The sequence below is a fragment of the Mchenga conophoros genome, linkage group LG23, assembly GCF_057382185.1.
Source record: "Mchenga conophoros isolate Kocher_MC1m ecotype Shallow Benthic linkage group LG23, M_conophoros_male_GT1.1, whole genome shotgun sequence".
NCBI lineage: Eukaryota > Metazoa > Chordata > Actinopteri > Cichliformes > Cichlidae > Mchenga > Mchenga conophoros.
Window position 1 is genome coordinate 16,609,236 of NC_140547.1, and position 16,770 is coordinate 16,626,005.

Here is a 16,770-nt window from a genome sequence, read left to right on the forward strand (position 1 = left end):
AAGTTCACTCTGACGCCTCTGTCTTTCTAAATGGAGGGACAGTGACTGGAATTAAAAATAATGTTTTTAAATATGTTTTTATTCAAATATAAATAATACATTAATTTAGCAATATTTGGATAAACAAAATTATTTTAGAAATGTGGTCCTCCGTATCTCAGAAGGCCTTTCGGATGAAACCATTGTGAGAACCTGCCTGAACCTATCATGTGACTTATTGCGACACAAGATGCGAGTGGGCGTTAATGCATCTGGGAAGGGATCTCAAAACTGGATTATAAGTAGCAGAGTTTATGTTGTAAGCCACTTCCCGCCCCAATTGCACCATACTGGAGCTTGTCTTTTAGTCAGATGTTACGGGTTTTTGTATTGCTTCTCTGTCAGTAGCAGTTTATTTCAATTCAATTAATTTTATTTTTATTGTAGGGTAAAGACCCTTGGCATATTGATGACTGAATCATTTACACTAAGGTTTTGTTTTGACTGCCAATCTCATGTGCACTAGGACTAGTTTTTCCAGTGCCTTCATCACTTGATGTGAGAACAAATAGGCAATAGTCATTTACCTCATCCAGGGGAAATTCTAGGATCAGAGCTTTGGGGGTGCTGAGCACCCAGAGAGCTGCCCAGCCAGGCAAGATAAACCTGTCTCTCTCAGTCCCTGCATCCTTAAATGTTGTCCCGAGTTCTCTCTGACTGTCACTTTGGTGCATTTAAACCCCTGTTCTTCCCTGTCCTCATCGTCTGTTGTCTTCATCTCCATTATCAGTCATCATAATTTTACCATCTCTGTGCAAGTCTGCAAATTTCTTTATTAAATCATGAGATTCTTAAATTCATCAAGTCTCTCCGTGCCTGGGTCCTCGTCACAAAACATGAGATCACTGTTTTTTACATTTTAACACAATTTAATCCCCACATTTGTGAAAGAGAAGCAAAACACTTTTTTGAAAAGTCTGTAACAAAACCATCAAATCTGATCAAGGTTATTTAAATGCTGCAAAAGAAGAAAGGATTGGAATAGAAAAAATGCATATCCTAACCTTAATTACTGCGGGAGAATAATGAATGATGCTCATAGTGAGTAAAAAGTAAACTGAGTGCATTTTTTGGACACAGATTCACTTTTAATGTGTATGTATAATATAATACAGATACTTAAAAATAAACTCCCAAAACCCCCAAAACAGAATAAATTATTACAAAATATTAATAAAAACTATAAAAATGGAGGCAACTTTGCCTGTGGTAGAATGTATACAATGTATGAAAAAAATCTACTAATTTTACTAATTTAATAATACTAATTTTGTGTTGTAAGATTTATGAGTTTCATGCTTTCATAGTGGTCCTTAGGAGAGCTTGACATTTTTATCAGGTGGTACACACTGTAAAAAGTTTGAGAAACACTGAGAAGTTAAGTGTATGTGTGCTTTTGGAAAACATTTAAAGCTGCAGTACAGAATCTTTGAAACAAGCTTAAAACATTTTTAGAATATAAACAGAGCACTCTGCTTCTCTTTACAGCTCCTCACTCCACCAGGGCTGTTTGGCACTTTCTGAATGGTCCAAAAGTTGGCCGACCTATTACTGGCTGAGGTTTTAGCAGAGTTGTGGCTGAACCACATAAAAATATATCATTAATTTTAATCTCCCCAATCAATTACAATGTTATGTTGGAATGTTGTTAAAGAGGGTCAAAAATGTTTCAACCCAGTTTGTTTTGCAGATTCTGTATAACAGCTTTAATATAGGGAGGACACAACTTCCAGATTGTGTGAGTAAAATTAGGTTTTTTTTCTCTTTGTCAGTTTAACAGTTTCTGTTGTGCCTGTCACTGTTCCCTGTCTGTTTTCTTACCTGGTTCTTCCTGACCTTGTACTTTCTCCTCACGTTCCCCTCTTTCCTCTCTCCCTCTTTGGACTGACAATCATACACAAATAGATTGTATTCAATTAGATGAAAAATTACATTAATATGAAAAAAAATTAGGGGTGACAGTTGATTCAGGGACACAACATTTTTTAAAGATTTTAAGTATTAAACATGCATTAATAATAAAAAAGAACATTTGATGAGGAACATTAGAAATAAGCCAATCCAGAAATGATGAAAAATCTAGATTTTTTTTTTTTTTAAGTTATATTTGTAACTGAAGTCGAGCAAGCATGACTGGGGACATAGTACTTTAGTGACTTGTGCTAAAATAAAAGTAATTTACTTTTAATGTATTTATCCTGTGTATATATCAATGTGTTCTATGGTAGAGGGGGGTTAAACATACAAGAAAATGGTTTAGAAATAAGCATTAGACAAGTTTTACACTAAATATAGCATATTATGTCATTAGGACTCAAATGGCACCGAATAGTAAGAATGACCCTTTTATATTTTTTAGTAGTGTGTCACACAAACAGCAAATATTGTCAAAAAAAAGTAAGAAATATTTGGGGGTGCTTTGATTCATTTTAATGGGCTAAAATCGCCCCTGCGCTCATCTTTGTTACTGGAACCAAATGCATTATTGTCCACAACATTGGTATATTCTCCTACTTTGGATTCAGGTTGTAAATGTGACACAGGATCGCAGACACTTTGCTATCCTTCAGAACTTCAAGCCTGCAGGCTTGCACTGGCACAGTCAGCTATTTCCTGTGGTGGCTACTGTCACAGTGAACCAGGGGTCTTTGCTATAATGTGTAAACCTATTCTAGTTAATAAGTGAGCATAATATGGGCTCACCCCATGTTAGTCAGAATTATCCATCTTATGAAAGAAAATTAGCTTTTTAGCTTCGTTATAAATATGGTAAAAATGTTTACTCTGTAAAAATATCCAGTTTGAATTCTTCCTGATTGCTTCTGTTCTGTTGCTTGGCTGGAAGTCTCAAACCTAAATGAACCATGAGACATGCAAGCTGTGTACTGGCATATTTGCACCATTATACCTTTGTTGTTTAGATCTGTGTTCCTGGTATTTAAACAAAATAACATAATCAGTCAAAGGGCCATCTGTCTCATCTAATGAGGTCATGGCTTAAATGCAATAGATAGGTCCTTGCAGTTGTCAGTCTTCATGCTTTTATTCACAATCAATGGCACTGAAACATTTCTCACTAATTGGTCCTCTGAATATTTATGCAGCTACTTAGGTACAGAAAAGCAATCCATTAAACAATGTTTCTAAATCGACAACTGTAAGACAGCAACCATGTTAAGGTGACGGTGTTTTATGTCCCTTCAAACCTAAATCATTAAGCAAGCTACAAAATGGAGAAGCTGAATGATTGTATATTCTACATCCGATAAGCCTATAATTACTGCCCACTGCTCTCTTGTATTGATGTAGTACAATAGCCCATAAATAGGATAAAGGTCAGGATTTAACAATTGGCATTGACTTGCTTTTTTACACTAATAGACATCAGTAGAGACTGTAGACTGTTGGCAAAATGGCAAACACAATTTAATGATCTGTTATTAAAAAAAATGCTCATAACTGAGAATGAGTCTCGTTTAATGAGATCTATTTGGCTACTGAACCCTTGTTATTGTGTTTCTATTAGAGAGAAACTACAAGCAATTCTCCACAGCTTTACAAGTAGAGGAAAAGATTTAATCAGGGTGGCATTACCAGGCTATACAGCCACAAAACCTACTGTCGGACCAGCACAGCACAGAACCAATGCAGATTTGTAAAAGGTATCGTCATGTTTCCCTAATATTTTGTCAGCAGTAAGGAAGATCCGTAATCACTTATCTGCCTGCTTTCCTGGGTGTTCAACTGCTTTTCTATTTTTTACATGATTGCTGCTTTCACATGCTGTCAGTCTCAGTACTGACATCATTACTCTAGTCCAGTCGTCTTCTTTCTCACCTCGGCCAATCAGCTTCCGCTTTGCATGGTTTAAATCTGTGCTTTCCATCATTCCACCTTTCAGACTCACTTGTTAAACCCACCTACTTTCCACCTCCCCTTCAGACACCTCAGCCAGAGCTCCATTCAAGCCTCAGTCTTCATCTTCACCACCACCAGCACCTAGACTTCGGGGGATCTTTTCCTAAATTTCATAACTGCTAGGATTCCGTTCTGCCATGATGGGTCATTGGAGTTTAATCACCAAATACATTAATTTCTCCATCTCAATAAATCAGTGCAGTTCTTCCAAGTCATTTCTCCTTATTGAAATATTGTAAGGTAAAGACCCTACAATAACACAGAGAAAACCTCGGCAGTCCCCGACAATATTAATGAGAACAAAGACTTTGCTATAATAAAGAAATATAGCATATCACAATTAGATTAATGAGTTAGTGACCTATGTCCAGCTTAAAGTCAGTTTTGCCTGAGGCTTGCTAAATCACCATAGATAACTTATAATGGACACATCACCTGGTTGGGAGCAGATTATGCTGTTTTCCCACTTGAGGAACCTGTTATTGTGATTTTGGCACTTTCTAAATAAAATTGAAGTGAATGTAAGAAGATTTCCTTTAAGTTTAATATCAATAGGAAGCTCTTCTTTTCACATGTTTTTGTCTTTTACAGCAGGTTTTACATGCAAAAAGTGATTCTGCTGGGTGAGTACATCTTATATGTGCTAGTTGTTAAAATCGCACCTGACTAAATCCAGGTATGCAAACTGTCTCATATTGTCACTGGAATTTGCAGATATCCAGCTAGTAATGCACAAAATGTTTCAACACTTGATTCCAAACTGCTGCTCTGTGTTATACTGTTCGAAATGCAGTTTGATTAATCTCTTTGTAGCAGTGTTTCATTAGACTTCTAGGAATCACTGTATGTGGAAGAAGACTGAAATAGCACATGAAACACCTCTTTTGATGAGAGCATGCACAGACAGTATGACTTAACAGAGAAATCTATTATTTACTGTTGCAATACCCATTATCTTAAACTGGGGTTTTAGATTTTGTTGAGCCAGCTAACACAATAAAAGCCTAAACTTCCTTCATGTTATGCACACACACACACACACACACACACACACACACACACACACACACACACACACACACACACACACACACACACACACACACACACACACACACACACACAATGAAATTCCAAGAACTAAATATCAACATAGTGAAAATGAAGAGATTTGGCTGCAATTTTGTCAACAAACAGACAATAAAATACAGGCTTTTTAAAACCATCCACATGGCTGTGCTTCACTCTTTTGCTTAAGTCTTTCTGCTTCTCTAGTGACACACTAGTAAATTCTAATTTAAAGGCAGCTTGTTAGTTCAGCTTGTCACCAAAGCATTTCCAAATATTTACATGAGAGGCCCCACGAAGGTCTGGTCTTTTCAAGACCTTTTGTGGATGCACTGGGTTCTGGTGTAAGTGCATCCAGTGGAGATGAATCAAATCATAAAAGTAACAGAAAAGTGAGACTTGAAAATACACACTAACGAAAGAATATCCCTTTTTAATAAAGATGTACATATTTTAGGAATGTTAAACCTTCTTTTTATCACCTATGCTCACAGCTATCTGCAATATAAGCCTTTTGAGTTGGGATTAAAACAACAACCACGTCCTGAAATTATGTAATAGAATTGGACTGTATACAATGTGTTTTTACAGATGATGTAATCATAGGTCTTTTTTTGTTTATGCAAACAAGAATTGAAATTTCTGCAGTTAGAGCAGCAAAGATAATATGAAAACACTATTTCTATTAATTTAAAAAAGTTGCTACAATAGCAATCATTTCACATTATCTACATTAAATGGTAGTTCACAATGAATTCATCCTACAAGGACTGGTTATTGAGAGCCCTTGTTCTGTCAACTTAACTAGTAGGTTAAATGAGACAAAAACATTTACGAATGTCATTTCTAGTAGGCTTGTCACGATCACCGTCCTCCTTAACATTTTACTTTATTTGATGCACTGTTAAGGACATTTATTTTTTTCAGCTTTACACTAATAGACAACATACCTTTTAAACCATAACTGCACTGATTGAAGACATCAGACATGCAGTTTACACTAAAAATTCTACCTCTCTTTAATTACATTTTGGCATCCTTCTCATCTTGTGTGTAATCTTACCTGCACTATCCTCACCTCTATAGAAAGTCTGTTTCAGGTCAGTAACTTAATTTGAAAAATTTAGAGTGCATTTGTTTGCCACAGGGAGCAGTAGCTCCTCATTTCTACTTTTTTTCACACTTTTTATTCTGACAGTTGCTTCAGAGCAAGACATCCGGTTTTCTCCTATGATTGACGGCTTTGAGACACCTTGCGATGACTCTTCTGCCTCTGTCATGTTTCGGCTCTGTCTGTCTTCTCTCCTTTTTCCTTTTGATGCTCTTTGTCTTTCTAGCATACACGTATGCCTTTCCTTAACCTCTCCAGGGACTGCTCTATCTAGCCCTTGGAAACTAAAGAAGAGCAAGTAATAAAAAGCTGGCTGTAAGAAAAAAATATATATATATAATTTCTGTCTCTCTTTATTCTCCTACCTCCTTCAGGTTTCCTGCTAAGGCATCAGAGATGCACAGCCAAATCCCTGAATCACTGACAGTTCCAGAACCTATCATGCCAATTTTTTTTGTAATACATCACATCATATGCCCATCTATGAGGTAAAAAAGTAAAAGCATTACATTTCAAATTTTCAAAACTATCAACTGTTTTGAGTGGCCAAGTGCTTAATTTCATAAAACAAAAGTCCGGCATAAATCTGTCACTTTGTTTTATTTTTAATTAATTAAGTTAGTCATTTCAGTTAAACATTTGACACATTATTTTTCAATCAAGAAACTATATACTGGAAAACAGTGGGCTTAATGAAGATGTTAGAACTTAAGGCTCCCCATCTCTTCTCTGCTACGGGTTTCAAAAAACTTACTACTTACTAACTGCAGTTAGTTGTGATTGATTATGCCCATACTACATGTATAACATGTCCCCTGTGCCTCTGCCTTAATGCACTGGGCATAGAAATAGCGGACACCAAAAGACAATTTTCCTTTTTTTAAAAGATGGACAAATTCAACTGAATAGAGTGGAGAGCTAACAGTAGAGTATGTCAGATTTTTTTGAGACCTTTTAGTCTTGGATGTTTTTCGATTGAAGTTTCACTCACTGATTTGTTTTGGTTTCAAACATTTTACAGTAGTTATATACTGAAGTAATTGGTTCGATGTAAGAAAAGTTTGTAATTTTGCTCAAAATACGACTCTTTACCTTTAACTTTTAAAAAACTTTTTAAAAAATGACACCTGAAACCGAAGGGCAACTTAAAAAAAATGGTAGCATTTGTTTCCCTGGCAATGAAAACAGATTGGAATGTCAATGAGATAAACAGGATTTGAATTTTTTTTATGTTTAACTTTCAGGTGGAGGTGTGGATGAATCCTGTGTAACCACCCATGGAGTGGCATTTTCCCAGGCTTACTGTGCACACTTCGGTCCAATCATCAAGACTGCGTATTGTATTTAAGGACCGGCAGTGCTGTGTGCTCCTAGTTTGTAGCTTAAATTTCAGGATGCCTTGTTTTGGCTCTTATCTGCTTCTCTGCTGTTTGCCTGATATACTATCACCCACATCAAGATACTCAGCTGCAATTTTGTTCGGAATATAAGGACCAGTTTCATTTAAATTGTCGTTCCCAGAAGACGCCGCACTTTCCTAGCAGTCTTTTACAAACCAGCTATTTTGTTGTTTCAAAATAGCTTCATTCCTTTCTCAACCTGTGAGTTTGAGATGCTAACACTCAGCTTTTGAATACAGTTGCCCTGGGGGATTGGTTTGCAACAATGAGTCTAACAGCTGCTTACTTTCATATGGCTATACAACCAAAACCACAGGCAGTTTGAGGTTGGAATTCATCGCCTACGAATATCTGGTCCAGCCAGTTACCACACAGCTGCTGTTCTAAAACTCAAGCTCTCCTTGTTTCATGAGAGTTAAGCTCTCAGCCAATTAGCAGTCCTTTGACTTTTTTCCAGCTCCCTCCCAGTGCTACCTCTAGGCCTGCTCTCACTCATCCATGTCTTAATGGATCTTGCTTTTTCCCCCAAAGTGCTTGCCCAAAAAGAGCCATATGATTATTGGAGATGTCTTGTTTTTTGTAGGGTCCTTACTTTACAATATGAAGTGACTTGAGGCAGTTGTTGTGATTTGGCACTGTATAAATAAAATTGAATTGAGTGAATACTTTGTTTGTGCCAATATAGTGTAGGCCTATTTGTGTTGGAGCTAGCTGATCATCACTGTTTGTTCTGTTTCATTGCTCATTCTGTTCTTTTTTCTGGGTTTACCATTCATTCAGGCAATGAACAGCATGTCTATAACTTGTGTTCCCTGAAGGAGAGGAACTAGGTACAACACCAGGTGTCCCTACTGTGCACCTCAGCTCAGTGAAGCAAACTAAGGGATGACTGTGGTGACAAGGTGGATATGTTGCATCAGGAGTTGCACGTTGCATCATAGGTTATCTGCCTTAAAGGTGTGAATATAGGTTTCTTCAGCTCAGGATATGCAGTGGTGTAATATCCCATACTATGTCTATTGCACCTCATTCTTCTCCTTCATGGAACAAACGTTATAGCCATAACTTGTCTTCTCTGAGGAAAACATTATAGGCATAACCATTTGTTTTCTGTATGAAGTGACACTGCACAAGTGTTTAATAAGTGTTTCACAATGCATCTCTTTTTGAAACGAATATTTAGACCCTTTACTTGATGAAAAGGCTTTCACTTAAGTAAACTTTTTTCTTTAAAATACATGGGAAATAGGAAAAGTGGTGCAGAGCTACTTATTTTGGAATTATTTACTCAATATCATTAGATCACGTTATTCATTCTTTTATGTGTAAACTATATCATTTTAAAGTTGCTGCTTTGATTTCATTTCATATACTACTACACTACCTTTATATTGAAGAAGACAGTAAAGACATATCATTTTTGGAGGAGAGCGAGTGGGGTTCACTGTTATTCTAGTGTTTGAACTTTATGTCCTGCAGGTTCACTTTTATCCCTGTTGTGATGTCCTTAGCTCTCTAGCAATTTGGAGCTTTACCTTCGTTACCACCCTTTCAATTATTGTATACTTTTTATGAACTTTTGGAAGTCTGCCATGATGGTTTATATTTTTTTCTTCTTTCATTTAGCTTCAGTTTCTATTTTGAGTTTGTTCATATTTAGTTTCTCCAGTGTTTCTGCTTTGGTCCTCTTTTGTTCCACTGTTATGTTTAGTGTGACTTTTTGTGTTTAGTACTGCATTTGCCTTTTGGTTATATCCTCTTTCATTTGGTTTCCATTCCTTTGTAACTGTCTGCCCTTTCATGATTGCCTTCGGCTGTGTTTTCACTTATGTCTCTTTCTCTTTGTAATCTCCCAATCACATGCGAGTGTACACGTAGTCCCATTTTGCCTTTGTTCTCAAACAAGGCTTCTATTTATACTTACGTTTGTGTTCCTAATTTTCTGGATTTCTCTTCAGTTTTACTTTATGCCCAGTTTAGTTTTGATCACCATGTGCTCCTGGTTTTAGTTTTCTCTTCAGATTAAGTTTTATGTCCAGTTTAATTTTATTTTTTTGGACTGTAGTTTCTGCCAAATTAGTCCATTTTTGAGTCGTCTGCTCTGCCTCTGCGTGTCATACCTATCAAATTTTATGAGAAAATCAAGTTGATAAAAGGTTTTCCTTTAATCTGAAAAAATTATTTCCCTGTAAAAAACAAAGCAGCACTGACTAATTGTGAATATAACATGACTACGATAATTGCCTTTAAATAAAATGCTGCTCTTTATCCCATACATGACTCTCAGTGCACAATGAAAAGCTCCATCTTTCTTAAATCTTGACTATATCATGCATCTCCCCGTGACGCTCCCATCAGCTCTTGTCGCCTATCATACCTCCTTTACCTTCCTCTTTGAGGACTTCCTCTCCCTTTCTGTTTTTGTGTATCCCATCTATCATTACCATCTTCTCCCTTTTTCTTTTTTGCCTTCCCCTTACGGGTGACTTGTGTCAAGGCTGAAAAAGATAGTATGTACCTTGCCTATCTGGTCCTGTGGGAGAATTTGTATGTGATGCTGACAGTGGTTGACGGACAAGGATGGCTGGACATCCAAAACCTGAGAGGCAAGAAGTGCTCTCTGGAAAAGACAGAAAGCATATTGACAGCACTGATGCCGCAGATCCTTAAGCATTTTTTATTTATCTAAATATAAAAATATATTTAGGAAAAACAGTCATCATATATTATATTTTTTTTCTTTTAAAGCATTTCACCGACTTGTTGCTGCCATTAAGTTTTGTATATACACAAATTCTCCCACAGGACAATTTTAATTTTTTAACTTATTCTGCGAGCTAATCAGCCTCTGTCACATCTGTCTCAGTGCTCTTCTGTAATCTTGCTTTTCAGACTCTCATTGAGGCATCTACCTCATCCTGGCCAGATAAAGTCTTGTCCAAGTGTCAACCTGCCTCGGCACCAGTGTCTAGATTCCAGAGGGTCCTGTCCCACTTCCTACCATTGTTGGACTCCTCTCTGCTGTTTAGTTTCATCAGTCTTGTCACCAAAAATCTAATAGAGTATATATACCAATAATGCATGCAAAGTTCCTTTAAATGACATGAACTGATGTTCTGCACTGATGTTCAGCATCTTGGCCATTCTGCGTTGTAATATGGAATAACCTTATTCATGCAATAAGCTTAGAGAAAATACACCTATAATCAGATTTTGTTGTGTTGAAAGTGTACTTTTCAGAACATATTGATTTACATATTGCATTTCAGTGGGTTCCTAGCTTCTTTTTAAATAAGTCAAAACGATATAATAGAAATATTCTAGTATGGCAGAGTTTATAATTAAACAACACTTGCATAAGTGTGTACTCAGTGGTCTAGCTTTTTTCTTTTCTCTTTTGTAACCAATGTGTCTGATCACAGTCTCACACACTTTAAAATCACTAAGGACTTTCAGTCTTGTTTGAACTCCAGAAACAATTTTAGCATGGCTGAAGCCTTGATGACTAAAGCATTTCCTATAAGGCAGAACTTCACAGCAGACAGGGTCACTCATACTCAGGAATCACAAACCCTGTCATTGTTCAGTAAAAAAACAAAAACAATTTGACTGTCTTAAGAGAAAAATGGTGATAATATAAAAAGGCCTTTTAGAGAATTTTCAGTGTGTGCTGCTTTTTTGTTGCCCTGGTAAGCTGTTTATCATGCACGTCAGCCTCAGGATTAATGCTTTCATTTGAGACTCTGATAAAGGAGTATTGATTTTGTTTAATCACACTCTGGATATGAGAAATCCATTGTGAAACATAAAATGTCCCAGTGAACTATTGATCTTTGCTTTGGGTCAAAAAGCAGCTAAGATCTGATAGGCAAGTTAAATATTTGACGCCAGCACAGCAGAAGTTGGGAAACACTGACAAACATAATTCTGCTATTGCACTCTAGTAAAAAACACAATTTGCATGATGTGAAACATGACTTTGGGAGGTAAGTTAGAAAAAATGAATTTAGCTCACCCAGAAAAATACCTGTGATCCATCTCTTGCCTTTCCTCAAACTGAGGTATCACCAACTTGTAATAGTTGCTGCAATGACATACAGCTGCTCCTATTTAGTGGTACTGTGCTCCCAGCTCATTGCTGCCACCATTGGTCCCAAACTGAAGCGGCACATTTTCATGCTATGCTTTCTAAAACATATATTGAATACAGAAAATCATTACTGCTATCTTTATTATACTATTTACTTTTTTGGTGTTTATGTGTCAAAACACTCTAAGAGAAGTCCTTGACAAAGCCAGAGGTAACAACTATTGTCTTACCATTGCAACAGGCAGTTATTTATAAAGCTACAGCTACAAGAGTCAAGTGTACTGGGATGTCCATGAGGAAAATACATCTTTGGAATAGAACAGAATGTCTTTATTTGTCTTTGTTAGTGTACGATGAAATCTGGAGTATCTCCCTGCAAGGTGCATACAGTTAAGACAAGAAAATATGGATTTAAAAATATGTGAACTTAACAGTATGAGTTAAAACTCACATACACCACACATGGGCTATATGAGCTAGAGTTCAGTACTTTGATGGCATTTGGACACAGCAGCTTTTCTGTGGTTCTACACCTTCCAGAGAGCAGCAGAGTGAAAAGGTGGTGGCCAGAAAGACTAGAGTCCTTGATGATCTTTGCAACTCCACATGGTGATGACCGTGTTCTGTAGGACTGCTTGAGTGAATGTAGCTGACTGGTGGTGGTCCTCTGTGTTGATTTGATGAGTCTCTGAAGAGCTTTCTTGTCAGTCTCAGTGCAGCTGGCACACCACACCAAGATGCCATGGTGAACAGGTCTGCAGCTCAGATCAGAAAACAGGGTGGGAATGGCAGGTCCTCAATGGGTGGTCAACTGGTAGGATTAGAGCTCGCAAATTTGTTGTCATGAAAGACACAATACCATACTGGCAGTCAGGCCATTTAATCACCAAGGCAACATAAACTTGACAAACTGGGCAAAGCGGGAACCTGCACGAGGGCTCGAGCAAACAGATGCCCAAAAGTCAGTCTGTGTCAGTTTTTGTGCTAATAAAGAGCAACTTTTGTTTTTCAATTTTATAATTGGTAACACTATGGCACAAAACCTGAGGGGGTTATCACAAGCCTTGCATCACTCCATTAGGACAATTTCCTAAGCTGGGTTGTCTGACCACATCAGAAATCAAACGTGATTTGAATGGACACACTTTCTGACAGAATGATAAGCCAGCACATCTAGAGAGAATATAGGTCAGGGTTTTGATGGAATGAACCAAGAGTAATTAATTAAAAATGGGGGAATCAGTGTATCTAATCAAGGAGACATTGTCTCTCATAGTCTTGGGGCATGCATGGATTGGGCATTGTTGCCTGCAATGTGCATGATTCCAACCCCTTCCCATTGCCCTGCTGGCCTCTGCTAACACTGCCCTTAGCCATCCAGATGATCTGGGCAGAATTAAAGCAAGAATTACACTGTTGAGTAACTCCCTGAAAAACTCCTCTAGGAATTGGAACAAAAGTATACAAAACTAATACCCCTTGTATTATTCAAGGTGCAGTATATCTATGCATACCACAAGTGTCTAACAGCTTACTGTTTGTGGTGCAGATTTGTTAAATTAGCGTTACTCTGGACAGTTCCAACTTTCTTCACCTCCAGAGAGACAACGGGAACAGGCTGACTGCCAGATCTCATTAAGTTCAAAGATATTCAGACGGACAGGCTGAGCGAAGCTTCAGATCCTCTCAGATTTAATTTGTTTGGTTCAATCAGTGCAGGCTGATCGCTTGTAGACATAAGATGAAACATGAGAGAAATACTTCATCCGTTGGTGTTGACAGCACCTCATTTCTAACTTAGACAATATGGGCCTGTATTTGCTTGCGATTGTGATCAAGTAAAATGAAACAAAATGTGTTAATTGTTTTCAATATGCTGGAATTTTAATTTGTTAACAGGGCTGTCACTGGTTAGCTTCCCTTGTTTTAAGTGTTAAACTTAAATTTGCATCTGCTCACTTCATAGCTGAAACAGCAGTCACATTTTTGACTTTCACTCGTGTACACTTGAAATAGAATACTGGCTGAGTAAGGACTCAAACCTGACGAACAGATGTTAGTAATATAAAAGTGTTTGATCATTAAACTTGTAAACACAACACAGATCGAGTCCGTTGTATGTGTGCATGTATGTTTTGTTATTTCTATTTTGTTTTTATTTTTTTGCAAAATGAGCTCTTTGAGAAGAAGCTGGGCCTAGAACAAGAGAAAGACAGTGCATTGATTATAATTGCCTTACCTGAAGGTAGCATCCAGTGGACCAACTCAAACGATGCAGAAACCCAGCAAATCCCAATTAAAACGAACACAGACATGAACAAAGCTTTTGCTGTGTGTTTTGTCAGGAACAGAACAAAAGAGTGATTAAAGCTGCTTGTTAAGGGGGAAAGTGTGACTCATCTGCCTCAAAGCAGAGCAAATTTTGGATATCTAATAAGTGACTTGGGAATTTCAGTTAATAATTTCACAGTTTTAATCTTCCCATCTGAAATATAAAGGAAAAATTAGTTTGCCGTAATGTATTTCAGCAAGCTTTATGTCTTTTTAGATCGGGAGAATGTCTTTTGGATCTTTTGTGGCCTGAAAGCAGCTTCATTCAAGCAACCTTCCATCTGACTATTACCCATCCAGATAAGTTGTGTATTGCGGTCCTGAAAGCAAGTAAAAAGGAGGTAGTATATGACTATCTGATACTTATATCTTAGTTTTAAAAGAACCCTTTCATGATGCTGGAACCAAACACACAAAAAAGAGGAGAAAATGGAATGAAAACCATCCATTTATTACCTGAAACTAAATACATCTTGACTGCATACTGAAACTGTGACATCACATATTATTATTATTCTGATTATTATTATAGCAATAATAATAGTAATAATAGGCCTATGTTACTAATGATTTCTTTGTTTATTTATTTATTTTGCCGTCATTCACTATTTGTCACAAATTTAATCTGTGTGACTGAGCATAGCTGTCCTCTGGGTTCTCAGTCATGTGGCACAGACAAGTCATGTGACATGGCTGCTTTGCTTTGGCTCAACCACTAAAAACAAATACTAGAAACAAAAAGTGAATCAGCCAAACATGCATTTTATATAATTATCGCTGAAATCAACACCAACTGAGTGGCTTGTGAGTATTAAAGTAATGATCCAGACGTATCGATTCTCCGGTCCCTGCATCACAAACCACCAGCTCTGTCTAATGAGAAAGTCTGTCATGAGTCCTTTGACCTCTTAATAACAGGCAATAGCACGGACAGAATAAGATATCAATACGATACCTTTTTTTCCCCTTCGCATATCGTCTAGAGCATCACACAATTTAGTGGAGCTCTACTCCATAGGTGCAACATTATGTAACTGTTCTATTTGTGAAACACTGTTAAAGTACACAGCAATTACCCAACTGTTGTGCTGCTCGCGACAATGGCCCTGGGACAACGGCAGCACAGCTAGATCAAACAGTTGTGCTAAATTAAAGAGCGGGTTATCAGACCAGGCAGGAGTGTTTGATGTGCAGAGATGAGATGCATTATTATGGTAAATAAGCCTCCCTTATCAAGCTATTCCTACAGGGCCCTCTGGCTGAGCAGCCCACAGTCGTGTGTGCCCTTGGTCAGACAAATAGATGCACACATACACGCACACACACAACACACAACACACATGACAGGATCAGTGCCTGAGAGCATAAATACATGCTCTGTTGATCCTTTACACTCCACTCCAAACAGCCGCCTGCTCTCCAAATGTCAGTCAGTGTCTGGCATAATTTGTTTCTAATCATTGGCAAAGAGTGAGAAAATGTCACCCTTTTCCAAGGAGGATGAATTTCGATTGATTTCCAATTAGCACTAAACAAAATGCCAGTTTGCTTTTTTCTTTTTCTTGGTCTGCGTGTGTGAGAGAGAGAGTGCTTGTATTTGTGTGATATTTAAGATCAGAGGAAACTGATAATGCATCACATCAAGCCCTGAGGCGCAAAAAGGTCCCTGAAGTTCTCAGGCTGAGCCCTACAAATACTGTTGTTCTGCTCTTAGCATGCATTCAGAGAACTAAAACGCATAACTAAATTCATCACATATTGGAAAACAATAAAACATTAACCACTAATGAATGATTCAAAATCTCAATTTGTGTTACAGGACGAAATGTGTTTTAACAAAATAAGAGAACAGCAATAAAGACGAATTAGTTTAATATTCTATTTCGTCCTGTTTTTTATCCTATTCATTTATCCAGTTATTGTTGATCTCATATTTCTATAATGAGCATTTACACATGGGTTACTGCTAGAAAGTTTCTCTCTGTCTGACACATTTTATTGTTTTCCAAGATCTATGACAAAAATCATTCTAAAGAAAGAAAGAGATTTTACTCAGTATCGAATTCTCTTATATTTCAAAATAAAGTAAAATTTAAAAAAAAAGTCAGATGATTTCTTATTGTGTTGCCAATCAAAATGCAAACCTGATCAGAGGGGGCACCTCTGAAACTGCGTCAATGTTGCATGTTTCAAAATGAGCCAGGCTGCTTTTAGTGAGAAATTCTGATGAGTTTTGCAGAGTTTAAAGGATTTCTGTAATAGTGTATTTTTTCATTTTGTCACTTTTGAGCCACACTTGTTTATTCAGCTTTAAGTGCTTCTGTGCAAACTTTAAAACTTAGATGAAAATCATCAATAATGTGTAGTAATTTAAAGGTAACAGCCAAGATACATATTCCATATTGCACGTCTTCACCTTTTGCAGTTCTACAAACACACCCAACCTATTGTCTGATGGATGGAGTACCATAATGCATAATAACCCACACACAGAGTTCACAAAGAGCATAAACGCATAGAATTCATGAAAAAAAAAGTGCGGTAGAAGAAACTCTTTAATTTTGTTGTCACATTTTTTGCCCATTTCAACAAAAGTGACAGATGTTCACCCTCTATCACCGTGTGTACTTCCTGTAAGAACATGGTGAGGTTTTACAGGCACTGTTTTTATTTTAATGCATTCTACCTAGGACAAAGCTTGTTCAGCCTTCAGTCACAGAAAACAAATTTAATCACGCCACAAATAAATTGCCAGAGTAATTACTCGCGAGTATGAAGTGATGTGTGCTTCACCAATTAAATTAGTAAACTCA